General features: G+C 42.2%; 2 long non-coding RNA genes across 2 annotated transcripts; both read left to right on the forward strand.

Annotated features, from left to right (window-relative positions):
* The first annotated feature begins 4,008 nt into the window (after positions 1–4,008).
* Positions 4,009–5,971, forward strand: LOC306998295. The gene is made up of 3 exons (XR_013797541.1): positions 4,009–4,967; positions 5,055–5,259; positions 5,542–5,971. It is a non-coding gene; the product is annotated as an uncharacterized lncRNA (long non-coding RNA).
* A 10,852-nt stretch (positions 5,972–16,823) lies between these two features.
* LOC306999282 lies at positions 16,824–18,216 on the forward strand. The gene is made up of 3 exons (XR_013797812.1): positions 16,824–17,283; positions 17,618–17,729; positions 18,144–18,216. It is a non-coding gene; the product is annotated as an uncharacterized lncRNA (long non-coding RNA).
* Positions 18,217–27,055: the final 8,839 nt, after the last annotated feature.

The raw sequence follows: 27,055 nt of genomic DNA on the forward strand, positions 1-27,055 counted from the left end.
TATATAGTTTTATTTTTGAATATAAAGAAGTTAAACCGGGTGTAATTATAAGTTTGTTATAGTTATGTAGGCTAGTTATAATTAATTTTGACTATGTAATTGTAAATCAAAAATGTTTAACTTTTTGGTGCTACAGCCAGCCTTATTTATAGCAGAGGATACTCGTTTTAATGTAGTGGCATGTGCTAACAATAATTATTATATCAAATGTTAATTTCCAAAAAGGTCCTTTGTCTTCTGGGGGCTAGCCCTCTCCCGGTTCTTATTTTTTTTTCAGCCTTAAAATATGCATTTATAATCAGTATTTATACATTTGTATTCTAATTTAAAATATTTGTGTATTATATCTTAGCAACAGATATAGCGTGATAGCTTTTCTTCTGTCAACAACTTGAACTAAAACAAAGAATCACAATGATTAAAATTAATTTCATACTGTTTAATGTCTGTAACAATGTCAAAGTTAAAGTTTGGTTTTAAAATCAAAATTACTTAGCCTACCCATTTTTTATTTTGTGACACAGAAACTACGTATCAGTAGCGCTCTGCAAACGCAGCATATGTGAAAGCACTATAGCGCGTGCTGCTCCAGTACCGCACACGCACTGCAACATGCACTGCAACACGCACCGCAAACGCACTGCATACGGAGTATGTGTGAAACGAGCGTTAGTCTTCAGGCTTCAGACGGCTTCGCCTTCTGCAACCCGGATCCATCACCCTGCCCTCCTCTAACAGAGATCATGTAAATTAAGTCAATCCAGCTAGACTATATTTCACTGAAGGCGTGGCTCCCAACACCGAAAAGCTCAGACTCTGCAGTATTTGTTATAATGTTTCGCTTCTCTTTCAGATTCCTCTTATTTCCCATCCTGATCACGGCCGGTTGCTCCTTCCTCGTCTACAATTACGAATCTACGTGTGGTAGGTCTCCGGTGTCCCCAGGGTGCGTGCGAGGGGTTCGGCTCGGAAAGCCCCACAGATATTTTCGTATAGGATGCCGGAATTGTCATTGAGGGGGAGTGAAGCGTATAGTTTTTGTCTATCCCTCGGATGCAGTCAGGCTACTGCTCCCGGCACAGGGGCGGAGTTTCAAACAGCTCGTACTACAGCTTCGCTTACCCCTCACAGACAAATTTCAAAACTTTTAGCTTGTTCAAATCAGAGTCAGTCAAAGACGGAGAGACCCAAGAAGTGTAAACATGTAGACCTCACTTCAGGATGGTTAGTTCATGATTATGCACATTATGCGTAGTTATCTTCTAGTCATTGATTAGCTCATTCTGTTTTGATATCTTTAAATCATATTCCGAGGGCTGGATTCATGTATTTTAGGGTTTGTGATGCCACTAACCAGGGAGGAATGCCGCTCAGTCCCTCTCAGCGTTTGTCGTAGTCCTTAAGGCGAGACACTACAGGTGAATAGGGTACAATTTAAAAATAATAGATATCACCATGACACTTCCTCAGTTGATTACTTACACAAGTTCATAAAAAAAATGTATTACAAGTTTTTGAAATTTTTATGTTTAATTATGCAAATTAGGTATTATCTTATTAAATATGCACACTTTTGCATATATTTTTGGTAGATAGATCTGAACATATGATAAAGCCAGGTGCAAAATTCTTTTTTCATTTTGTTTACACACAAGATGAAAAAAGATGTTCAGAGGGATTTCAGGATAAATGCTTTCATTACCTAGGAAATCAAAATATACTGTCCATAGCCTTAAAAAATCGATTTTCGCCATATTTTTGGGATTAAAATGTCCCATAAATCAGGCCAGGAATGATTTATTAACAAATCCCTCTGAACATATCTTCAGAATACTGCTAAGTGTATAACTGGAAAATTTGGTGTACATAGGTGCTACATAGGCTGAGATGTTTCTACTGGAGGATGACAAAAAACCCATTTTGAGAAAAAGGCATTTAAAGATTTGTAATGTAAAAAATCATACTTTTTTAGTAGAAACAACTATTTACTGACACAATATCTTATCAAATAATTAGCAACAACAATACAAACCACCTAAATCACATCAAAACTTATAAACACAGCATTTATGGCCTTTAACTGAGCAGAAAAACAGTCAAAAACACATCATAAGTGTCAGAGCGCATCACGTGATGCATCTGAACCAATCACGTTGTCAGAAATTGACATCAGCCAATGAGATTTCGCTTTTAGGGTTAAATGCCCATTTTACTTTCACGATTGGTTGCTGATTAAAAGGAAATTACCATATTTGGACCCGACAGCATTGTACAGCAGAGAGAGAGCTTTTCATACATGTGCGTGATTAAAGGAAGAACACAGAGATCGCAGAGCAGCACGTTGATTTAGAACGCCAACTTTTGTTGAATTTCGGAGAAATCTATAGACGCAAATAGACAAAGTGTAGTGAAATAAAGACCTAAATGTGTATTTTGGATTTTTTTTCACCACAAGTCTGAAAGAAGACATGGTATTGAAGACAAATAGCCTAAAATCTCAAAATTGACCAGTGAAAAAAAAACTATGTTTTTGCCTGCCGTGTCTCGCCTTAAAGCAATCTCGTTAAATGAAAATCTTCCATGGTTGACCTTTTGAGTGTTGTAACTTTGCAGAATGTACTCTAGAATGATTCAAGTTCTGTTATCACATGAACAATTTCCAAAATTAGCAATAAATTCTGTTCCTTCTCATCTATGATTAAATTTCTTAAATTCCCTAAGTTCCAACCTAACGAAGCACTAAAGCCTGGTTCAGGGCTCATTTGGTTGCTGTCCTCAAAAGCTGCCGTCTATCCCCTTCTCTCTATACTGGCCATTCCTTCAGAATTGGGGCAGCCACTACAGCAGCTGATCGAGGAGTTTCTACATCAGCCATTAAGATCATGGGAAGATGGTCTTCCTCTGCATTTGAGTCTTATATAAGACCCGATCTCAAGATCATCCTCGAAGCTCAGCAAGCTCTGCAGTAACATTCAGGTAATTTCTATGCAACTACTGGTGGTGGTACCTCGCTCGATCTATCTGTCGATAGTTCAGCCTCGTCTCTGTGGTCTACAAGGCCGTGTGGCCCAGCGTGGCCTTGTCTCTGTGTGGCTCAGCGTGGCCTCGTCTCTGTGTGGCTCAGCGTAGCCTCGTCTCTGTGTGGCTCAGCGTGGCCTCGTCTCTGTGTGGCTCAGCGTGGCCTCGTCTCTGTGTGGCTCAGCGTGGCCTCGTCTCTGTGTGGCTCAGCGTGGCCTCGTCTCTGTGTGGCTCAGCGTGGCCTCGTCTCTGTGTGGCTCAGCGTGGCCTCGTCTCTGTGTGGCTCAGCGTGGCCTCGTCTCTGTGTGGCTCAGCGTGGCTCAGCGTGGCCTTGTCTCTGTGTGGCTCAGCGTGGCCTCGTCTCTGTGTGGCTCAGCGTGGCCTCGTCTCTGTGTGGCTCAGCGCGGCCTCGTCTCTGTGTGGCTCAGCGTGGCCTCGTCTCTGTGTGGCTCAGCGTGGCCTCGTTTCTGTGTGGCTCAGCATAGCCCTGTCTCCTTGTGGTTCAGCGCGGCCTCGTCTCAGTGCGGCCTCGTCTCAGTGTGGCTCAGCGTAGCCCTGTCTCCTTGTGGCTCAGCGCGGCCTCGTCTCAGTGCGGCTCAGCGCGGCCTCGTCTCAGTGTGGCTCAGCGTGGCCTCGTCTCTGTGTGGCTCAGCGTGGCCTCGTCTCTGTGTGGCTCAGCGTGGCCTCGTCTCTGTGTGGCTCAGCGCGGCCTCGTCTCAGTGTGGCCCAGCGTGGCCTTGTCTCTGTGCGGCTCAGCGTGGCCCTGTCTCTGTGTGGCTCAGCGCGGCCTCGTCTCAATGCGGCTCAGCGTGGCCTCGTCTCTGTGTGGCTCAGCGTGGCCTCGTGTCCGTGTGGCTCAGCGCGGCCTCGTCTCCGTGTGGCTCAGCGTGGCCTCGTCTCTGTGTGGCTCAGCGTGGCCTCGTCTCTGTGTGGCTCAGCGTGGCCTCGTCTCTGTGTGGCTCAGCGTGGCCTCGTCTCTGTGTGGCTCAGCGTGGCCTCGTCTCTGTGTGGCTCAGCGTGGCCTCGTCTCTATGTGGCTCAGAGTGGCCTCGTTCATGCGCGGCATACATATATACTTATAAACATATAAATGCATACTTCACATTCTTTTATAGATCTGCTGTCCCCGAAGATAAATGGAATTCTATTATAAGCTATCGACTATGAGGATTGATATGTTCCATATTTGTTGTCAGCTTACTAAACTTAATTTTCTATCTATTTTAGGATCTACATGACACACGGCTGGTGGGTATACTTTCCTTACCGTTCTTTGGGGGTGGGCCCCGTCCAGTGGAATTATTCTTCCAATAATAAGGTTTTTATGCGTTTTCCTGCGCCCCCACCATCTTCAGGCGGGAAATGCTGAATCCGTACCCTCGGATTGCGAGTTACGGACGGGGCCTACGCCAAAGAACTTATTGCATGTGGCTTGCTGGGCTGTTAATAAATGCATACTTATCGAGTATCTATTCTCCGAGTCTTTCTGGTAGAAATGAAAGCTTTAGCGTAAGTTCTGCTGGGAAGACTCAATTGTTGCGTCACTCATTATCTTCTCATCTATCCAATCACGGTTAATACTAGAAGTATAAAAGACCCGTACTTACACTTGTCTGAGTTCGCAGATGCTGACGCTTCACTCACCTCCATCCACCCCACCACCACCAAGATGATTTCTCCCCTCCATCAACGAGATGGGTTCCTCCGTCCATCCTCCCTATCACCATAGGATTTCCCCTTCAACCTCCCCACCACCACCAGGATGGTCCCTTCCAATACCGCATTGGGGGTCGGCTGCGCCCCCGCCATCTTCAGACGGGAAATGCTGAATCCGTACCCTCGGATTGCGAGTTATGGACGGGGCCTACGCCAAAGGACTTATTGCATGTGGCTTGCTGGGCTGTTAATAAATGCATACTTATCGAGTATCTATTCTCCGAGTCTTTCTGGTAGAACTAACATGAAAGTGTATTTTGTACTTAATACTGTCATTTGAGTTGTGCTTTACATTGTGGGAATGCTCTTTTACTCGACAGAACCACACCGTAGAGAGAATATGGCCTGAAGTCAATAAGCGGGTCAATTTTCCAATCAAGACTGCACTCATTCAGATGGTTGACCAGGAGGCTTTGGATATGGAGGATGGGTTGACCAGATACTGTGTATCCAATCTCACATGTGAGATCAGCCAGATTGGGGTACAGAGATTTGTTCAGGCATGGAATAGCCATAATATTCTAGGTATGTGAGATATTGCTTTGATATCACTTCTAAAATTGTGTTTTAATCTAACTGCCAATATATACACAATGTTTTGGAGAGCTAGTTCCTACAGTTTAGCTCCAAACCTAATCTAACCTCAAACCAGCAAATGAAGGTCTTCAGAATGACTTGACAATTAGTTACAGTAGGTGTTAGCAAGGCAGGACCTGAACTCTGCAAGACTGGTAGGATGTTCTTACAGTATTTAATACAGTATTTTTTTTATTTTTTTACTTACAATTCAAATGTTTCCATTTATAGGCAAAGGCATTCCCAATCTGCTGGCCAGAGATGGCTGCAAGTCAAGGATTTCAGAGCAGCTGCTGCCGAGGGCTTCAGAAGCTGCAGAGCTTTACAGACAGGAAATGGGAAACAGTTTGACCACTCCATCAGCATTTGGCATTGACCCATTTCAGTCTGAAGAGGACAAAATTAGGGCAGAGACAGAGTTTAATTCACTTTATTGTGACCTGAGAAATTTATTCAACTACACTGTCAATGAGCATTACAGGTATTACCAAGACTGTGTGACTGGGTATGGGGTGCTTGGTTAGAAACAAAAAAAATTCTGTGATTACTCACGATAAAAACCTTATGTTTTTTATATATTTTATAATGTCATAATTTCGCATTTAATCTCCAAATTAATGTAGAAACAACAAAGACAGTATATTTTAAATATTTGTCTAAAAGGTAGGAAATATACAGAAATTTAATAAAGTTATCAAACAGTTTGCACTGCATAAGTGCTGCATAAATGTTAAATTATTATACATAAATGAATCCTTATTAAAGTTACAAATGTTCTTTTGTCAAGAGCAGTGAGTGTTTTTCTCTGTTCCCTTTGTTCTTTGATTAACTTTACTGACAGAAAGCTTTTTTGGCTACTGTGTCTTTAAGAGCAGCCGCTGCTGACAGACGCGGATCTCACACGCGCCTCATTCTCTCACAACTCTTCTTTATGTTCATTTAAAACTATTTAACTAATTTAAGAGTGCTCAGTCTGCTCTTATGAGGATACTCGACAAAACGGACATTTTTGCAGAATTGCGTGTGTTAGTTCGGTCAGCTTCAAGCCGAAAGAGAACTCGATTCTGGCGCTCAATTTGTCTTTGCGTGAATGGTTTAAAAGCATTTGCAAGAATAAAAGTGCATCATATAATGTAACGCCAGCCAAAGGATGACAGAAAAAATGGATGCTGCGTTAATTACGTGAAATATTTACCACAGAGTCTTCTCCTCCCGTTTCTACCAGTGATCGCTTTATTCAATTTCCAACGTCGATCTGCGCACGTCAACAGCGCTACTGAGTTGTAGGTTGCCAGGTTGAGCTCACAAATGGGTTGAAATGTGTATGATGTGTTGATTGCGCGAGTAGGATGAGTTTCATACAAGATCTGGCAACTGGGAAACCTTGGAATAATATATTGATGTGATTATTCATATAACGACGTTTGGGAATACAAATTACGGGAGTTTCACGGGAGAAAGGACAAAACGGGAGGGGGGCGGGAGATGGGTGTGAAATACGGGAGAGTCCCGGTGAAAACGGGAGTGTTGACAGGTATGATGGGTGTGGGTACCTGAGACTTTGGCTGCTGGCAGCTGGTGAATGAGATGTTTTATTATTCTATATTGTTTCCATTTTTAGTAAGCTACACAGAATGTTCTACATTTAATATTCTGAAGTTGCCTATCAGAAGATTTTCACAAGTGTCGGTCCCCATAGGAAATTACGCCCGTGGGGACATCCTCCCCAAGCTTCATGAAATTGCGCTCCACACTTTAACAGACAACGCTAACGTGCCTGTCAGGACCTCCCCTGCTCTGCTTGTAAAGTATTAGTTTGAGCTGCGTCCCTCTCATATGATTGGTATGTGAAATGAATTGACTCGAAAATATTAAACAACATGCAAGTCTCCCAAATGTTTTATTAAAAACAAATTCCTCACGGCCGCACACCGGAGATCCGGCACGGTGCCGTAACACTTTAGTTATATTAACTGAAAAAATGAAATAAAAATAACGCTTCTGGTGGCATTCAAACATGCGCTACAATATTAAGAGACCACAATTATATTCTGAGTTATAATGAAACATTTGAACAGCAACTGAACATTTGAAACAACTACCACAGCAGGAATTTTAATCTGAACTGAATTGCTCTTCTAAGGCCCTGATAACATTCAGCACTTCCGAAAGGCCAGCTACAGCAACCAGGGATTCTCCTGTGATTGCAGACCGACATTTGACACACCCTTGACCCTCCTGCAGTATAACGTCGACACATTGTCGACAGCCAATTAAACTGTGACAGCAGCGTGCCAGCACAGGATTGTCCATCACTCCTGTAACAGACATTATACATACATAATTAAGAATCAGTTTAAAAATACCATTTGCAATAAAAGAAAACTTACAGGACATTATTACACAGCTCTTTGTGACATTTGATGCTGATGGTTATTTGTGACATTCAGCAGTCAGATATCTTTTAATATACAACACTATGGGGCGGTTTCCCGGACAGGGTTTAAGCAGTCCCAGACTGCATGTCAGAACTGTCTAAACTGAAAACAGCTTGCACTGACATATCTTCGAGCCATTGTTTTGTCTCAATATACACAACCTGTTATGTTTTTTTGTAAGGTAAGTTTGTAAAACCTCTTTAAATGCCCTAAAAATACAAACGCAAAGTCCTGGCTTAATCTAAGCCCTTTCTGGGAAACCACCTTTAAGTGTCAGACTAATGATCCAGGAACTGACATCGGTACTACTATAAATCACTTGTTGGGATCCTGATCATCCATTTGGGGTTTATTTTGCAATAATGACCAGATGACAACACTGTCCCTTACATACTGCCCATATAGATTATAAGCAATATTATGTGTATGAATGAGTGGGTGAAAGTGAGGCAAAATGTAAAACGCTTTGGTGGCCATTAGTCTTTGAAAGCGCTATATAAATACAGTCCATTTACCATTTATAGTTAATATTATATGAAAGTGCTTACCCATGGACCAAAGAATGGTTGCTCTTTTAATCTACAAACATGTATGTGTGATGTCTGGGTGATTACTTGGCTCTGCATACGTTGCACCTAAATGAGGTCCTCAGAATTTCGCTTTGATGCTCTGTTAGACCCTCACTGTGTTTGCACAGCTCCCTGAGCTTGGCTGACACAGCTGGTAACCCTTCTGACGCAAGAAGGACCTCCTCAATCTTGTCTCTTAGTTCAGATAGCTCGGATCCCTCATGTCGAGAAGCTTACCTTTAACAAATGAAAGACAATCAACAGAAGAATCTCAAACCACATTTAGACATTGTTTTCAACAACATTTGAGTTACAATTCCTATCAACTGACAGTGATGAGTTTGCCGAAAAGTATCTAAATTGTAAAATAATTTGTATAGAGATTGTGCAAGAAATAACAGACTTGGCACATTCGGATGGGTTTAAAATGAGAAACTATGTATGTAAAACAAATTACTCTAACCATGTTAATTAGTTTACTAATTAATATTTATTTTATTTCATTTCATTTTCATTTTATTGTCCACAATGTGGAAATTTGCCTTCGGTCTCATAAAAACAACAATCAAACCAACAAAAACAAAAACAACAAGACTAACACACAGACATCCTCAGGGCAAAATGCAGTACAGCAGTAGCAATTACGTTACAATACATCAACGGGACGTGTTGTTCAGCGTCCGAATTGCATTAGGAATAAAATAATTTAAAAAAATATAACGATTTGCCCTAGGTACTTTGTAACGTCTGGCAGAGGGAAGAAGTTCAAACTCCCTATTAAGTGGATGAGAGGGATCGTTTGCTATTTTAAAAGCTTTTTTTCCTGAGAACTTCCTCGTACGTGGAACTTAATTGTTCCAGAACCATGGTCATAGTTGAGGCTGTTCTGTCCCTGGCTTTAAGTGTGGACTTGATTACTGCGAGGCTCTCATAGGTTTCCACATTCATGAAGCACCTGTCATCTTCAAGGATATCATCCATCAAATTAAATGATCCTTCCACCAAGGGGCCTGTGAAAATGGACAGAAGAGCTTTAAAGGACAAGTTCGGTATTTTACACTTAAAGCCCTGTTTACAGATCGTATCTGATGAAATAGAACGGTTAAGATTAAACTTTGGACAGATGCTGCTGTCGCGAGAATTTTAGGTTTATATCGCTTTCCCCCCTCACCCCCACAATGGTTGTATATGTGCACTGGAAGATTCCTTCCTAAAACACATTAAATTTTCGTTTACAAAGACGTGAAACTCACCGAGTGGTCAGGGGTGTTCACTGATACGGTTCCAAAAAAAATCGCTGAAAAAGATGCATTCCAACAGGTTTTATCGTAGTTTTTGTCCAACTCCATGACTTGTATTGAATGTGCTGTGTGAGGTGCGGTATTACTCCGCCGCTGGAGTGTCTATTATTCAAGCTCTCAACGGAAGAATCACGGGTGTGACACGTTTGGCAAAATAGGTCCACAAAAGCTAAATAAACCTAAAATTCTCGCGACAGCAGCATGTGTCCAAATTTTAATCTTAACCGTTCTATTTCATCAGATACGATCTGTAAACAGGGCTTTAAGTGTAAAATACCGAACTTGTCCTTTAACTAGCTTGCACAGGGTCGGATACATCACATCCCTCTCTGCATTTTTCAAGGAAGCAACATGGCTCCACCAGTCTACATCGACTCGACAGTCGCCTTCAGTGTAGCTCTGTAGACGAAGAAGCATGTCCCCATCCAGCTGGTAGGCCCGGCCTTCTTCTACCAGCTGACCAATCTCTTCTGGAGGGACAACATTTGGCAAGGCTTCTCCTAGTGTGGTCAAAGCTCCAATGACTCCATCAGATTGCATTAGAGATGGAGTAAGAGCAGAGAGTGATGATAATATGATGTTATCCAGGGGAAGGTTTTTTAGCAGAAACTCTGCTGACCTCATATACCCTTCTCTGAGAGAGTCATAGATATGATCAACCCATACCTTTCCCTCCACACGGGCTTTGTTCATTGCAATGTAGCAAAACTGTCCCACAGAGAGCCTCTTGTTTGGCAATTGCAAATCCCTTCTCCGTACATCAACCTTGAGAATCTCCTTATGACTCAGTGGGATAGTCTTTGGTCTCATAAATTTTCCCAGGAGCTCTCTTACAAGGGCCACCATTTCCACATGCACCAAATGCACCATCGGCTTTTCATGTTGAAGCTTTTTGGCAAATCTCTGAAATGTTGGAAGGACCCCTGCAAATATAAAAGACAATATAATTTAATATGAGTAATTAAAACTCACAACCAGTGTCTAAATACAAGTGTGATTATGCATTTAAAATACAACTAAATAATAATACAACTGAATTTTGCTCAAGCTAAATATTAATAGGGTGGTTTTATTAAAAATACTAGTCATACTGCTCAACAGAAGAGATATTTTTTTGATATATTCCCATACATTTCTAGTCCTGTAACTCATTGGCTGTCAAAAGATGTTTATTAAAATACAACCATTCACTGCCAAAGACGTCTTTAGACGTTTTAAGTTGTTTTTTTAATGGGGCAAGCTGGGGAATGATCGGGCGAAACTTGTCCAAATATACTAACTTTGCTTGTAAATAGAGAATGTACTGACAAATTTATCCTGACCGCACAAAATGAACCACTAGGTGGAAGCAGATCACTTTCATCTAAAAGAGTAAGGACAATGGGCCTCATTCACCAGCCGTTCTTATGAAGAAATTTGTTTTTAAAACCCACTTATGCAGTACTAGTTTTTACGAAGATTATGGTATTCACCAATTTATTCTTGTTCTTTGGTAAGAACAGAATCTACGAACACTCAAGAGCACACTTACGCACATTTGAGAACTGACTTGTTTGTGCAAAATAAATGGTTATTGCATTTATCATATCTGCAGGTGTAAAATATAATAGAATTTAAATTACAACTATATATTTTATCATTTAGGATATTTTTGAATAAAAATATTATAATTATTTTTTTAATAAAATAAATTATACTACATTAGAAAGCATTAATGTATATTAGAATAAATGAACACACCAAATAACAATTTTTTTCACTTTTTATACTAGCTACTAAATATAACGACTCATTTACAGTTAAATTCCTGCAGCAGTGCTTTCACTTCAAAGCATGTGTCGTATACGGTAATCAAATTGTCTTGCTCATGTAGTGTATAATATACTGTAGAAATGAAAGATGGTGCCTCAGCCTCAATTTGTGTGCACACGGCCCTGCAGTATCATGCCCTTTTAACAATTGGCACTTTAAAAATTTTACTTTTACTCTCAGTTGCAATGAGTTTACCTAGTCATAAAATACCTCTGAATAAGTCGATCATGACCTTCATTCTTTGAAACTCTGTAATGAGCACAGAGATTCGTGCCTTTCGATCTTGGTTAACCTGTGTAACTGTTCGGGATGCCACTGCCTGCTCTTGCTGAAGTACCTGTATCCTGGCCTTTTCCTCAACTGAGAGCTCATGTCTCTCAAACACTTGATACAGAAGCCTTCTACAGAAGCACACACACAGACACACACACACACACACAATACGATACAATACGTTGGCATAAGTAAATGTATACGCTTATTAGGCTACAATTGCATTACGCTGCAGTGGCCACTTACAATATAAGAAATTCGATATTTTATTAAAGTCCCTGTAAAGCCAAAATTAAGTATGTGTTCTGAGTTTGTCATATCACAGAAAAATGTGTTATTAGCCACCCAGCCAAATTTGAATGATAAAAAAGCTGGCAAGTACATAAAATAAGCTATCAAAATCTTGAAAAAATGAGCAGTGGTCTCTGCTCTCAAACGCTGGGGGCGTGTCCGCTGGCTGCGCTGAAACCACGCACACTAGCGGGAAAGCTGCCGTCGCCACACTCAACTGTCACCGCTACAGCCGGAATGGATGCTCCTATCAGCTTATTAGGTTTATAATTATAACATAAGCACAAAATGCAGCTTACCCTCATTGGTGGGCAAGCACTGCCGAGGATGACACCAGGTGTCGGCATGACGGGAGGATACACATTCACCAGTAACAGCGGATTATCAGAGCATCCCAGTTGTCTCCGACGAAAGTTTATAAAACTATCCCGTGTAAAATGATCACAACAGAGGCGGGTTTTGGTGGTGATCCTCAGCTCTCCATCAAGATGGCTCTTCACAAAATTAATCCACCTCTTCTTGATATGATCGTTTTTAGGAAATGTAAATAAGGACACCGATCTGTTTCGTACATGATCGCATCCAGGTAGTACGCATTTCCGTGACGAAGGCATAGCTAACTAGCAAACTGTAGGCTGTAGTAATTAGTAGCCTACTGACAGTAACTTTCGATTGAGCGGCAAACATATGCGAATGTGCTCTATTTATTGTTAGGGAGCGGCCAGCCTCAGGGGCTCCAGTGCGTCATCAAGTAGGGGCGTGTCTAGGAGCTCAGGGGCTCCAGTGCGTCATCGAGCCCCCATTTTAGCCCCGACCAAAAAATCCGGAAAATAGCAATGGTGAAAAACTGTTTAACGGTCTAACTCCACAATTCAGTACTTCGCAGTTCACAGTCTTTGTAATATGTTTTAGCCAGACATTTCTAACATTTATAATGTGTTTAGAATTTTTTTTTAGAAATGCCTTTACAGGGACTTTAAGTTATAAGAATGGGGTTGTCATGCCACTATCTTATATCGTTGGAATCTTTATTTGATTAATAGCTATATTCTAATGTTGCAGATATAATTGCGTTCTAACAATTCAGCAATAAACAATCATTATTTGACTAAAACTGGTCTATATTAGCCCGTTTGCAAACTTTTACTTTGAAATGTTTTTAACTGGTGCCCCGCCTCTTACTTCTTAACCCTCTTGCTTTATGCCGTACTATGATACCGTGCTGGGGAAACAGAAAAAAACATTGTGCTTTGCGAGTTATTCATCGCGTGTCGGTAAATGGGGTGTACCACATTTTGCTTTGCCGATTGCTAGACGTGATTGGCAAACGGTTTGCCAGAATATACCCTGGCCGTCGCAGCGCTGCCAGTTCGGTTGTTCCCTGCCGGATCCCTGTTCAGGGCACAGAGGTGTCAGCGTCCCCATACGATCCTCCGAGGAGGGTCGTAGAATGGTCAGTTCGGTTGTTCCCTGCCGGTTCGCCGCTTCAGGGCACTGAAGTGACTGTTCAAACAAATCCAGAGGCCAGTCTCGAGAGACTGGTGCCCTTAGTAGAATTTCTGGCAGCGTGGAAACTACTGCCTTATATTTCTCAGTGGGTCCTGCACACTATAGAAAAGGGTTTCAGAATTCAGTTCGGTTCTCGTCCGCCCAGATTTCTAGGGGTCCTCCCCATAGTGGTGGACCTCGAGCAGGCTCTGGTTATGGAGCAGGAAGTACTGACACTTCTACAAAAAGGAGCTATAGAAGGGGTTCCTCCTCCCAGCAGACAGTCAGGGTTTTACAGCCGCTACTTCATTGTTCCGAAAGAGGATGAGGGGTTGCGTTCTATTCTAGACTTGTGTCAATTAAACAGCAGGTTTCAGAATCTCATGTTCATAGTATGCTTACGCTAATATGATTGTGTCACAGATTCAGCCCGAGGACTGGTCTGTCACATTAGACTTGAAGGACGCTTATGTATCCATCCTCATCACAGGAGGTTCGTGAGGTTTGCTTTCAGGGCGAAACATACCAGTATCGGGTTCTTCTATTCGGCCTAGGTTTATCACTCCGCACCTTTAAAATATGCGTGGATGCAGCTCTAGCTCCTCTGAGATTCAAGGGCATTCGTGTGTTATACCATCGACGAGATCCTAGCTCAATCTGAGCAGATGGCAGTTCGGCATCGAGATGTCGTTCTGTCCTATTTAAAGATGTTGGGGTTGCGACTCAACGCCAAGAAGAGTGTGCTCCTCCCAGCTCAGAGGACCACTTTTCTAGGTGTATTATAAAAACGATTTGCTGTAAATGGGGTAAAACTAGGCCTGTCACTCACTGTGGAACAGTTTCAGACTGTTGGGTCTCATGGCAGCTGCGTCCAACGTAATTACTTTTGGCCTTATGTACATGAGACCCCTGCAGTGTTGGCTCAGGACCAAGGGGTTTCTCCGAGGGGAAATCCGTTTTCGCATGATCAAGGTCACGCAGCTATGCCTACGTGCCTCGGTCAACCTTGGTTCCTCGCCCAGGCCCAGTGTTGGGGGCTTCTTGACGACGCTTATGCTATCGACGGATCCTTCCCTCACAAGTGGGGGGTGATCATGAGTGGTCACTCGGCGAAGGGTCTTTGGCAGGACCATCTCCTTTTGGCACATAATTGGCTAGAAGTGATGGCTGTATTCCGAGAATCTCTATACTTCCTGTCAGGACAGCACACTGATGGTCTGGTATATCAGAGCAGATATCCTGTTGAGGCAGTAGCTGAGGCCCGGGGGGTGGAGACTTCACCCCGAGGTGGTGGAGCTTCTTTGGGAGAACTTCGGTTAAAACTTTGCCCTTGTGGTTATTCCTGACGCAACCAGCTCCGCTTGGACTGGATGCGATGTATTAGGTGTGGTCGGGGCTAGACCTGTACGCATTTCCCGATATCTTTGCTCCCAGGAGTTACCCTCATCTGGAGTTATTGACACTGTGGGCTTGGCCTCTGAGGGGGCCCAGCTCATAGATTCAGGTCTCTCGACTGAGCTCGTGGAGACCATACTCCAGTCTAGAGCTCCCTCCACGAGAAGACTGAATATGCATTGAAATGTAAACTGTTCTCTGCCTGGTGCGGAGAATGCCTTCTGAATCTTGCTATCTGCCCTATGGTACAGTACTTGATTTCTGCAATAAATGTTTCTTTGCTGGGTTATATCTGAGGAGAGATCCTTATTTTGTTTTCTCCGTGGTGCACTTGGATTTGCACCTGGTATGGTGTTAGTCTTTCTTCACCCCAGGCCGGGATGTATTCCTAGGTCCCTACTAAATTAGCGGGTCATTTGTGCTGCAGGCCTTCTGTCCTCCACCTTAATCAGGAAAAGCTTAACAGATATTGAGCAAGTGAGTAGTTGAGGCTATCTCATTTGCTTATGTAGCGGCCGGACAGCCTTCACCTTTGGCTGTCCGGGCCCACTCTACTAGGAGTATGGCTGCCTCTAAGGCTTTAGTTTCAGGAGTTTCTCTCCACGACATCTGTAATATGGCAGGCTGTTCCTCACCGCATACATTTGTTAGATTTTATGACTTGGATCTTGGCTCCACTTCAGGGTCTAGGGTGCTTCTTCTTAGTGTGCGCATTGACTTCACACAGAACAGGCATTTTTCATATGGCGTCGTGGGTATAGGGTTCCCACCGCGTCTCGACGCAGCTCGAGTTCCCTTGAAAGGGAACGTCTCAGGTTACGTATGTAACCCTGGTTCCCTGAGAGAGAACGAGAGATTTTTAAGTAACAAATTATTTAGCCTTTGTTGCTTCAAAGAAAAAAAATGCCATGTTAAATTCACCTAACAATAAATCACAAATTAAAGTGCTCTGTATGTTTAGTTGGCATCAAAAGTTCATGTAAGCTATAATGGCAGATTGTTCGCTATCATAGTGGGCTACACACTGCTCAAACATTTAAAACTCTACAAAACCAGCTGAAACAACTGGATTGAACACTTCAATTGATTTTTAAATGAAAAACATTTAAATAGCTACACAATATTTATAATTTAGTTAAGATAGGGCCTATTTGTAAAAATCGAGAGATTTATTCTGAAATTAATTTGGACTCCGTTGTGTTCAGAGAGCGCCGCTCTTCCTGTTTATCCCGAAACGTAAGCGTGCTCCGGCACGAATGCTGAAACCCTATGTGAGTGCAGGCCAGAGGGGGAGTGGGGAGGGGGGACAATCGTACTCGGGCCCGGTTCATGGCAACCGTGCCTAGTGTGAGTACACCCTCAGAGCGGCTGTGTAGATAAAGTTCATGCATTAATGTCCTCATATAGGCTGAAAACATTGCGAGCGTCATGCATGCCTCAGTGAGTGTTTGAGTGTGTGGTAAATGAAACCGCGCGTTCATTCTGGATTCCGTGATTCTTTCCGTGTTTTCCGCATCGTGGGAATGAAATATGGTCCTATGGTTGCCAACCACCGTAAAAAAACATGAAGAAGTCATCGTCACTTACTGATTCGGGATCAATGATACTTAGCAGTTGTATTTCCGTTTGAGCTTGAACTTTAGAAATGCTTGGGGAAATGTAGCTTGTGTGTAGTGTGGACGCTACCGCATTACTTGATCAAAGAAAGAGCTTCGCTACTGAAAAGCTATTTGATTCAGAAAACAGCGATGCTACCACCACGCCACTGAGAAATGTAGTTAAACTAGTAGCGTCACTACTTGTAGCGACGCTACTGCCCAACACTGGCTATCTCTAACCACCCACTCAGACAAAAGGAACAGAGGAACCCCATGGCCCCCTTAACCCCTCACCAGCCAGGGGATCTACTCATCTCTGAAGACAGAGGTTGCTGATAAACATAACAACAAAGGAACCCTATGGCTGCCCAGCCATCCTCTGTCTCAGTGTCTCACATGCCCCCTCCAGCTGTATCAACATCATACAATAAACCCAAAACAAAGGAGTCAGGTGTCAACTGTCAGTATCAGTGTTGTGCAAGTTGACACTTCACATGAGCACCTATATTATCAAATTCAATAAAAACAAAATGTCAAAGCTTTTTCCACTAGATCTTCTTACTCTGACTCACAATAACTGTGCGTTCACACTTGTTTCTTTTCTTGTCTTCTCCATTAAGGATGTTCCATGTAGTTGAATATGTCACCAATAAAACCATAGCAGTGGTGCCCCAAAGCTGGTACAAGGATGGTTGTGCATCGTGACCAACTTATAACAGTGATAAAAGAATAAATAGGGCAGTAAAACATGGAGAGGATCCACAGGATGACTGGCAGACACATGATGTCAGAATCATCAAATCATCTGGTATGCCAAATCTGCCAAGTTTCTTGGCAAAGTGGTTTTTACAAATCCTACACCTACAAATCCACTACCACCATTATTTAAAAGAATAGGCCACCGTTTTATGAAATTGGGTTATTCACGGTCTCCCCTTGAGTAAGATAAGTGAGCAAAAACTTTTTTGTCACTGTGCATGCTAAGCTAGCGGAGGCGCTGCCGGACTAAGACAATGCATGCACAGAGAGAAAAATGTTTTTGCGCACTTATCTAACTGTAGGGGAGACCGTGAATAATTCCTTTCATAAAATGGTGGCATGTTCCTTTAAGACTCATGTCAAGCTCCATGTTTACCTTTCAGATACTTACATGGAGGCACGTCAAATCCTGAAGAAGGCTCTGACATGTAGCACCTCGGACCTCCAAACTGAGGATGAACAGGAACGGCCTGGGAGAAGGAGAACAACAGCGAAGTCAGTGTTTTTCCTTCATGTTACACATACAAAAACTAAAACCATATACTTTTATATAAAAAAAGACAAAATCACAAAACAGTTTAACCTTATATTTGTTAGTTTATCTGCATACAAGAACATACAAATGCTGGACATACAAAGAACATACAAATGCTGGCTGTGAGTGCTCACCTTGCTGTGTGCATGATTGGGACAGGGTGAAGTGTGCAACCGAGACAGCAAGACACCCTAAACTCTCGTGAACTCAGCGTGAACGTGCATTTAGGTCTATGAATCTGTAAGGGCGGACATTGAGCCTGGACCATTCTCTCAGTCACATAAAACAGAACAGAGATCAATGCCCTGTTCAACCATTCTCCTTTAAATGTTGATTTGCATGTAGATAAATATCTTTTTTTTTTATTTAAACAGACATTTCTTTGGTGACACTGATATAGAGGAGGACTACCGACCCCCCCAATGACCCCCACTCACTACACGGAAGAGCAAGTTTAGTGGCAGACTCTTGTCACTAGCATGCTCAACAGACAGACTGAGGAAGTCCTTTCTTCCCCAGGCCATCCAGCTTTTAGCTTTATCTGCTCTATGCATACAGAATATGTAGTCATCTTACAGTTGTCCTCTGTGAATGTTTCTTAAGTCTGTGTGACTGTGTTGTGTATGTTGTATAAGCTTGACACCAATATATTGAGTGTTAATTATTTAAATTGTATTGATGTATACATAGCAAGGTCCAACTAAAGTAATGTTATACTCAGTCTGTGCAATTTGTAGTTTTGAATGTACCATTCCAAAGGTAAGTGCACTTAATTGTAATAAAACAAGAGACAAAACTCTAGCAAATTGATTAATGAAATTTTTTTTGCCACTGCCAAATTTAACATTTTCTTTCACTGATATCATGCATGGGACTACAAAATGAAGGGTGTTTGCATCTAGGGCACATAAAAACCTCACTGTATAATATAGTATAAGACCTCATCTAAAAGTAGTATGTTTTGATCATGAAGAGACAGAGAAATCACTACGTGTTACTTAACTCACCTCTCATTGTGAAGTTCTGTGCCCTTCAAAGAAGAACATATCTTTCATTTTTTTTAGAAACACCATGAGGAACCTTTCCAGATTTTTTTCAATTCATACAAGGTTTTAAACATTTCCTAATCTACAGTGTATTGACAGCCAAAATGACAAATTCAACAAAGATGGGTAGGTTTATTTATATGAATTGTGGTTGAGACTCGTTATTATTTTAAAACATTATTTTAAAACATCATAGCTAATGTTGAATGCTTCACAAACTATATGTACTGAACCAATTATGTATTGGCCAAAGCTGTGTACAATAGTAAATTTCACAGAAATAGAGGTCAGAAAAGAAGTTTCTCAGGTGTGGTGGGTCATGGACATATAATTAAAAAGTATTCTTATTTAAAGAATATAATATATATAGCATTAAATTTAAAGCATTCATTCATTAACTCAAAATTACTTTTATAGTAAGATACAGTGTCTTAAAATTACATATTTTACTCATATACATCTGTAAAAACAAGAATGTTAGACAAGAGAAAAACATGGGATCAAGGACAAAATTAATACAGACCAATAAAATATTTACTATATTATTCAAATATGTATTTATAAATATACCTTTCCTTAATTTTTTGGTATACCCATGCCTTCTACACCGGTGTGTTTTTGTGTTCACTTGTTTACAAAAAGATTACATAAGAATGATAACATTACTAAACTGATAAGATGTAGGCCTAATTTTTATGATTAATGGTTATTATTATCAATTAATTTGACCAACGTTCTAAAGCATTTCTAGAGAAAACAACTGTTAATGCATCTGAAGCTTAACATTTATGACAACCTTTGATAAAGTAAAGGTTTTGTATCAAAAAGATTTTCAGTTGAGTCAGTATAAAGCACCATCCAAAGCATGCAGCATGCAACTCCAAGTTCTTATGTTGTCTTAAACAATCAGCCTATAATTTAAAGGCTATTTTAATAATATGCAGACAACTTTGGGAGACAAAATAAAGACACAAGCATATATTTGTAAATGAGAATGAGAAACGAACAGTGCTATTTCATAGAATGTCAGCAACAACTAATTGGGAAAATTTAGAGAAATATGCCTTTATTGTAGGTCTTCCAACGCTTCCTACAGGATCAGGTCTGTAATAGTTCAGGTAAACTCTTTCGGGCGCACATACACTTTTACAGGGTTTCCGTGGGGTTGTAAAAGGTAGTAAAAGGTAGTAAATTAAATTATGCCAAATTAAGGCCAGTAAAAAGTAGTAAAAAGTAGTAAACGTCATCTGACGAGGTAGTAAATTTTCGAAGCCCCTTCTATATGGTTTTCAATTAGAGTAACTTACGTGTGCAGGCCTATTTCCTTACTAAACTTCCAATTTATTTTTATTTTGAGTCGGACCCAAAGACAGAGAAAAGAAAGGTCGGACGTGAGTGAACGGAATGACGTCACGCGATGTGTACGTTGGGCGATTCAAGCTGGTACCTTAGCTTTGCGGTAAACCTCTGCTCCGCGCGAGTTTACCAAGTAAATATGGGCAAGTGCAAGTTTTCGGACCTCTGGCTGGAGGACGCTCGGTTTAAAGACTTCAAAACGGCATTCAAAACAGCGCCGTTACTAGTTTACCTACATTTCTCAGTAGCGTCGCTATTTTCTACATCAATAGCTTTTCAGAAAGTGAAACTATTTTACTGATTAAGTAACATGGTAGCATTCACAGAAGCTACATTTCCCAGCGGAGTTTCTGCTGTGGTCTAGGCTGAAGCCATAACCATGGTGATGACAGACGCTGCTGCGGGGTAGCTGGGGAGCGTGCACAGGAGACAGCGGTGAGAAAGCAGGGGGAGAGAAGTGCGAGTTCATATAGTGAATCTTATCAGACTTCAGGAAAACTCTTTCCTTGAATTCACCTTCAATGTCATTTGTCCTTTTTTTGTTTGCCAGGCTGCTACTATTTGGAGCAGGTCTTAATTTTGCTCCTGTGGGTTGAACCACGTTAACGTTAGCTGCTAGTGATCTTATAAGTATCCTCCCAATGTGCCCTAAATTAAGTATACATCCAAACAGTGTGGCTCTTCTACATTATACACTCTTCCCATTTTTGTAATTGGCTATGTGAGGATGTTTTTGTTGGTTTGTGTTGCCATGGTTTTGTAGCAGTTATTTGTTTGTACTCCCTCCCAGTGTTGAAATTAAGTTATAATTGCCTCATTAAATTGTGATTAAATATGTTATTAATTCATTTTGGAAAGATATTTCATGTCTTTACTTGTCACTTTACTTAACACTTAACACTGCTACAGTTGAAGTTTGAAGCCGTGTTGGTAGTACAAATATTGTGATGGTAGTAAAATAGGTGGTAAAAAGGTAGTAAATTCAATTTAAGTATCTCTGTATAAACCCTGTTTTAGTAAGGATCCTATGCACAGTTTTATAAATGAGGCCCCTGATCTGTAATAGTTCAGGTAAACTCAGAGTACTGAAACACATGCTACAAAACGATGAATTATTTATAAAATATAAACGTAGTTTAAGCTTAACTTCGTTCAACTTTATTACCTGTTTGAAATAAATAATTGTCACGAGGTGACAAAGCATATGGAACTTAATTCCGCCGAAGTAGTGTTTCCGGTGGGACACTTTTGGGTGAAACTCCATCCCCAGGTCTGTGGATGCGTCTGTTGCCATGACAACCCCAAATGACAGATTGGCGACAGGTGTGGGGAATTTACTCTGAGAGTTTGGAAGGAGCCCCGTCAGCAGGGCTTAATTTGAGCCGGAACATGTTCCGGCACCTATGACGTTGGATCCGGAACCTTTTTTATTGGATCCGGCACCTCCTGTGTCAGTGTCACTATGGAAAATGAATCGCCTAAATTAAAAAATAAATAAATGACTGTTTGTGAAGTGTTCAATGTTGTTATCTGTCTTGTTAAGTCTTTATTTCCAATTGAAGCTCCGCAAAAATCTTGTGTTTGCATTTTCGATGCGTTTTGAGGTGAATTTTCTGGGTAAGACGGACGGGGGGAGGGGAGGCACTTCAAGTGACAAATGCTACGCGCGCTTGTTGTGTGGTTGAGATTGCTGTTAGCGTCGTTTCACTCAGGGGAATAATGTCAAAAAGACAACAAAGTTTGCTTAACTTTTTCAAAATTGCTGGCCAGTCAGATCCCAAACATGCAAAAATCGTGTCCGCCGATCAAGATTGTGGAGACCATGGTGGACACAGCAGTAGTACGCCTACCATTAATGTTGCTAAATTTGCACCTGTTGTTAGCGGGGATGAAGATGACGACGAGGCGGGTGATGGGCACTTTGAATCTGCGAGAGACTGTGATGGCAACGAAGCAGGTACATTTGTCGGGGACACTCAAACTGGGCAAATCTGGACAGATGCTCAGTTTACAGAGAAAAAAAAAAGTTATCCCTGGCTTATAATGGACAAAACTGGACTGGGCTGTGCCATTTGTAAAAAAGTGGGATCACTCGGTCCGGATAAAACTGCAGGTATGAAACTGGCAAAAGAATGGATCTCGGGCTCAGTGACATCATCTGCGCCCGATTTAAGAAAAAAGCAAAGAGCCTTACGGAAAAAGGTTTTTGAGCATGGGAGTACTAAAGCACATGTAATGGCATCAAATATTTGTGACACAGCAAATGAAAATATATTGGTAAACGCAGTAATCAATATCCAAAGCGACCAGGTGCAAACAACTGCCAGAATTTTTCGCACCGCTTACAAGGAGGCCAAGCGTCACAGGCCAGCTCACGGCTTTGAACATGAAATAGACTGTCAGGAAATTAATGGTGTGGATATGGGGAGGATTCTCCACTCTAACGTGGCATATGTTCTCATATACAACAACATATTGCAACTGACATGAAAAGAAAACTGCTTGAGAGGATTGTCACTTGTGCTCCAAAAATCGGGCTCATGTTGTATGAGGCCACAGGCTTAAATAAAAAGAGCGGATTAATCGTGTATTTACGAATGCAGTTGCCAGAGATGGAATCGCCCGAGAACATATTCTTTGATCTTGTGGAGTTAGATGATTTTGGCGCAGAAGGCATTGTCCGCAAACTGTTGGATGCCTTAGATCACGCAAACTTAGACGAGTCATTCCTCTCAAAAACACTCGTCGGTCTCACATGTGATGGTGCGTCAGTGATGCTCGGACGCAAAAGTGGGGTGGCAACTCGACTTAAAACCCGCTTCCCAAACATCTTGGTGTGGCACTGCTCTGCGCATCGACTTGAGCTTGCAGTTGGTGACGTGATGAAAGAAATGGGGGCTATAAATCATTTCAAAATCCTCATGGATAAACTTTACGCACTGTACAGCACATCAAACAAAAACCGAGTGGAGCTCAAAGAGTGTGCTGACGGTTTGAACATTCAATTGTGTAAAATTGGTCGGGTGTTAGACAACAGATGGGTGGCATCTAGTCTCAGAACAGTCGAAGCTGTGTGGAGAAGTTATCCTGCCCTCCACAGACATTTTACGCACGCAGCGGAGGATTCTGCTCGCGAGAGCGCAACTCGGGAAAGCTACAATGGCATGGCAAAGCGTCTTTCATCCCATGCCTTTGTTTATAATTTAGGACTCATGTATGACGCACTGCAAGAACTGTCAGAGCTGTCTCTCGAGCTCCAAAAACAACAATGCAATATCATAATGGCGCATAAAGCCATTTGCCGACAGATCAGGGTGTTCGAGGCTATGTCTGAGCGGCCCGGTCGATACAGCCTATTGAGCCAGCGCGGGGTCGAGGAAAACTCCTTTCAGGGTGTACCGCTGCATGCTGGGCGGCTCACTGACAAAACCCTGAACCAGAGGATGTTTTTTGGGAGCATGGCAAGAAATCTGGAGAAACGCATGTTATCACAGGGGAAAGACCAAACAGGATACAACAAGCTAATTGAGGATTTAAAAGTGCTTTATCCACAATATTGGCCTCAGGATGATAACGCGCTGTTCGGGGAGTGTGAAGTTGAGACGCTCTGCCAGCTGTTTTGCATTGATAGCCCGCGGAATGTCATCAGGGCATTCAGGGAATACCGTGACAATAATGGGACATTCATCCCAGATGAACTGAATTACCTCTTGACTGCGGTCAACACTGTCCCCATCTCAAGTGCTGAGTGTGAGAGGGGCTTTTCCCAGATGAATTTAATTTGTACAGCAAACAGGGCATCTCTTCTCCCCTCTACCATCTCCTCCCTACTCTTCCTTTGCCTTGTCGGCCCGCCGCTCACCCGGTTCAACCCCTTTCCATACGTGAGGTCATGGATTGCAAAAGGACATAAAACTGCACTGGACACGAGATCTAGAAAAAGAAACAGGGGAATGGAGGCCGGGGGGTCTATCGATGCTGTTTGGGCAGTTTTGGACAAATAGACTAATGACGGTAGGAAGAAATCATAATTATTCCATGCTGTGTTTGTGTTGATTATTGACTGGTCATTATTGAAATATATAGCCTATTATATATGGTTTAATTTGTGTATATTTAAGTCCCACAAGTAGCCTGATGCTGTTTATGTGGCCACATGATGGAGTGTTCGTCTCATCCAGTGTTTTTTTTGTGTGGTTAATTTAGTAGTCTGATTGCTGCTTGTGAAAACGATTGTTGCAGTGTATTTTTTTCTTGTTACATTTCGCACCCATGCAGTGCATGTTATGAAATTTAAAATAAACATTGCCCTGATGTACACACAGCGTTTTTTTTTTTTTTTTTTTAGAAGCTGCATAGGCAGTGTAATTTTTTTTGTTCCATTACCTCCAACCCCCGTTTTGAGTCGCCGGATCCACCCCCCCCTCTGCGCTCCGGGACCTCCCACTTTACAAATTAAGCACTGCCCGTCAGCATTTGAGAGGATAAAAAGCACGAAACAGAGTCAGTAAGGGTGTTCTTTCTCCCCCGTGAGGAGTCGTTTTATTGGGCGGTTGCAGTTATTGGAATACTGGTGAATGAACAGGGGAGTACTGGCTTAATGAGGGACTTGAGGACAACAGAGGAAGAGTGAAATATCCCGTTTGCACTGGAGAGGAGCTAAGTAACTGAGAACTGAGTCTTGTAATTGCATGCATTTGACACTGAATTGGATGTGGCTTGGAGTAGGGATGGGTAAATGAAGCCTCATGAAGCAATGAGGCTTTCCCCTGACTGTTCCGGGAAAAGATTCAAAGCTCCGAGAGAGGTATTTATCCACTTCTACGATCGCATCAAAAGTGGCATTTGAGCTTTGTTTGTGCTGGTCTACACACTGTCCAACAGAAGCCAAAGGTTTCCACCTCAGAAGTGTGAGGAGAAAAAAAATTGATTGGGAGTGACTGTACATGTACATTGACTGAATATAAGACACATCAACGGTCAACAATTATAAAATACAATAATAAAAAATAAAATAATAATAAATAAATAAATAAATAAATAAATATATATTTATTTGTTATTATTCCTTTTTAGAAATGCATAAATACATTAGAAGCTATAAACTCAAAATATTCCCAGATAGGGGAATTCTTCCTTCTCTTTGTCTGTTGCCATTGCTCTAAATACAAATCCTTCACCAAACACCAACACCCTCCCCTAAGCCCACCCTAACCCCAAATACCATCACCAAATTACCTAAAAGAAAACACCAAAAGTGCAAAGATTTTACAAAAACAAAAAGACACAACAACTACAAAAAAATAATAAATAGTTTTGGTTATTTAAATGTAATGTATTGATTAACTTTCAAAGTGCAGCACTCTCCTCACAAACCAATGAACCAGACTGAGCCAACAACGGGTTCGAGCCTTCTGAAACCCAAAGCGAAACACGCACGTGATTGGACAGAAAGTGAGGCTTCATTTGTCATCGATCACGTGACTCTGGGAAACCAATACACACCCCGATACGGGGCTTCACTAGAAATTGCGTCGCATACGCGATACGCACATCGAAGCTTCAGTGTCATCCGTAACATCACTAGCTTGGAGTGTTGGATCACGATCATAAATGTCACTGAGTGGATTGTATTGATTCATTACCGAACTCTTATCTCTCCCTCCATTGAGAAATGGTGATGTGAACTCTGCCCGTGTATGTGAAGAAAAACCTCCCAAATATTATCTGCAGTATTGATGATCACGGTCCCCTCGCACAGAGACCCAAGGGTGAGTGCTGGCTTTAAATTGCACCTTGTGAAGTGAGTTTACAGTGCCTAAGATTGACGTTTCCCCCACCTTATATGCTTTAAGTGGAATTGCTGTGTGTGTGGAAGATGCATTCCCTTTTTGCCGTGCACTCTCCCTGTGTTATGCTGGTCTACTGTCAAAAGTGAGAGTTCGGTGACATTAATCTATTCTAACTGTTGGATGTTGAAGAATTATCTTGGATTTGAATTAACCCCTCTGTGTGCGCTGATAGGAGAGGAGATGCCCTGTTGTAATGTTCACTGCCTGTCTCAGTAAAAGCTCGTGCAGCCTGTCAACTTGGAGTCTGCTGTATCCTCGTAGCCCAGCGTTACTGGGAGAAGTGACTGTCCCCCTGCCCTGAATGTGAGGTTGGCCCGCCTTGTCTGAAATATTCACTTTGAGTCAGAAAAAGACCTGTTTAGCCTGTTTGACTTGAGTCTGCGGTATCCCCGCAGCCCATCTGCATTATGAGAAGTGTCCGTTCCTTCCAACGCCTGTGAACTGTGTACTTTGTCTGAAGCACCTATTCTGTCTGTCTCAGTAGAAGCCCCGTGCAGCCTGTCGACTTCGAGTCTGCTGTATCCTCGTAGCCCACCCATACTGGGAGAAGTGACTGTCCCTCTGTCACGGACGTAAGGTTGACGCACTCTGTCTGGAACACCCATTCTGTCTGTGTCGGAAGAAGCCCCGTCCAGCCCGTTGGCTTTGAGTCTGCTGTACCCCTGCAACTCATCTGTGTTGTGAGCAGTGTTCGTTCCTTCCAACGCGTGTGTACTGTATGCTTTGCCTGAAGTACCTATTCTGTCTGTCCCAGTAGAAGCCTCGTGCAGCCCTGTCGCCTTCGAGCCTGCTGCATCCGAATAGTCACCTGTGCTGGGAGAAGCGGCTGTCCTTCTGTCACGAACGCGAGGTTGGCACACTCTGTCTGGTATACCCACCCTGTCTGTGTCAGAAGAAGCCCCGTTTAGCTGTCGGCGTTGGGTCCGTGACCACTTTGAAACCCCCTCGCTCTAGAGCAACGTCCGCAGAAGACTCCCCTAGCCACCCCCCGTAAGACCGGGTCCCCTCCGGACACGTATTTGACTGATATCC

Source organism: Phoxinus phoxinus (genome assembly GCF_949152265.1).
Source record: "Phoxinus phoxinus genome assembly, chromosome: 5".
NCBI lineage: Eukaryota > Metazoa > Chordata > Actinopteri > Cypriniformes > Leuciscidae > Phoxinus > Phoxinus phoxinus.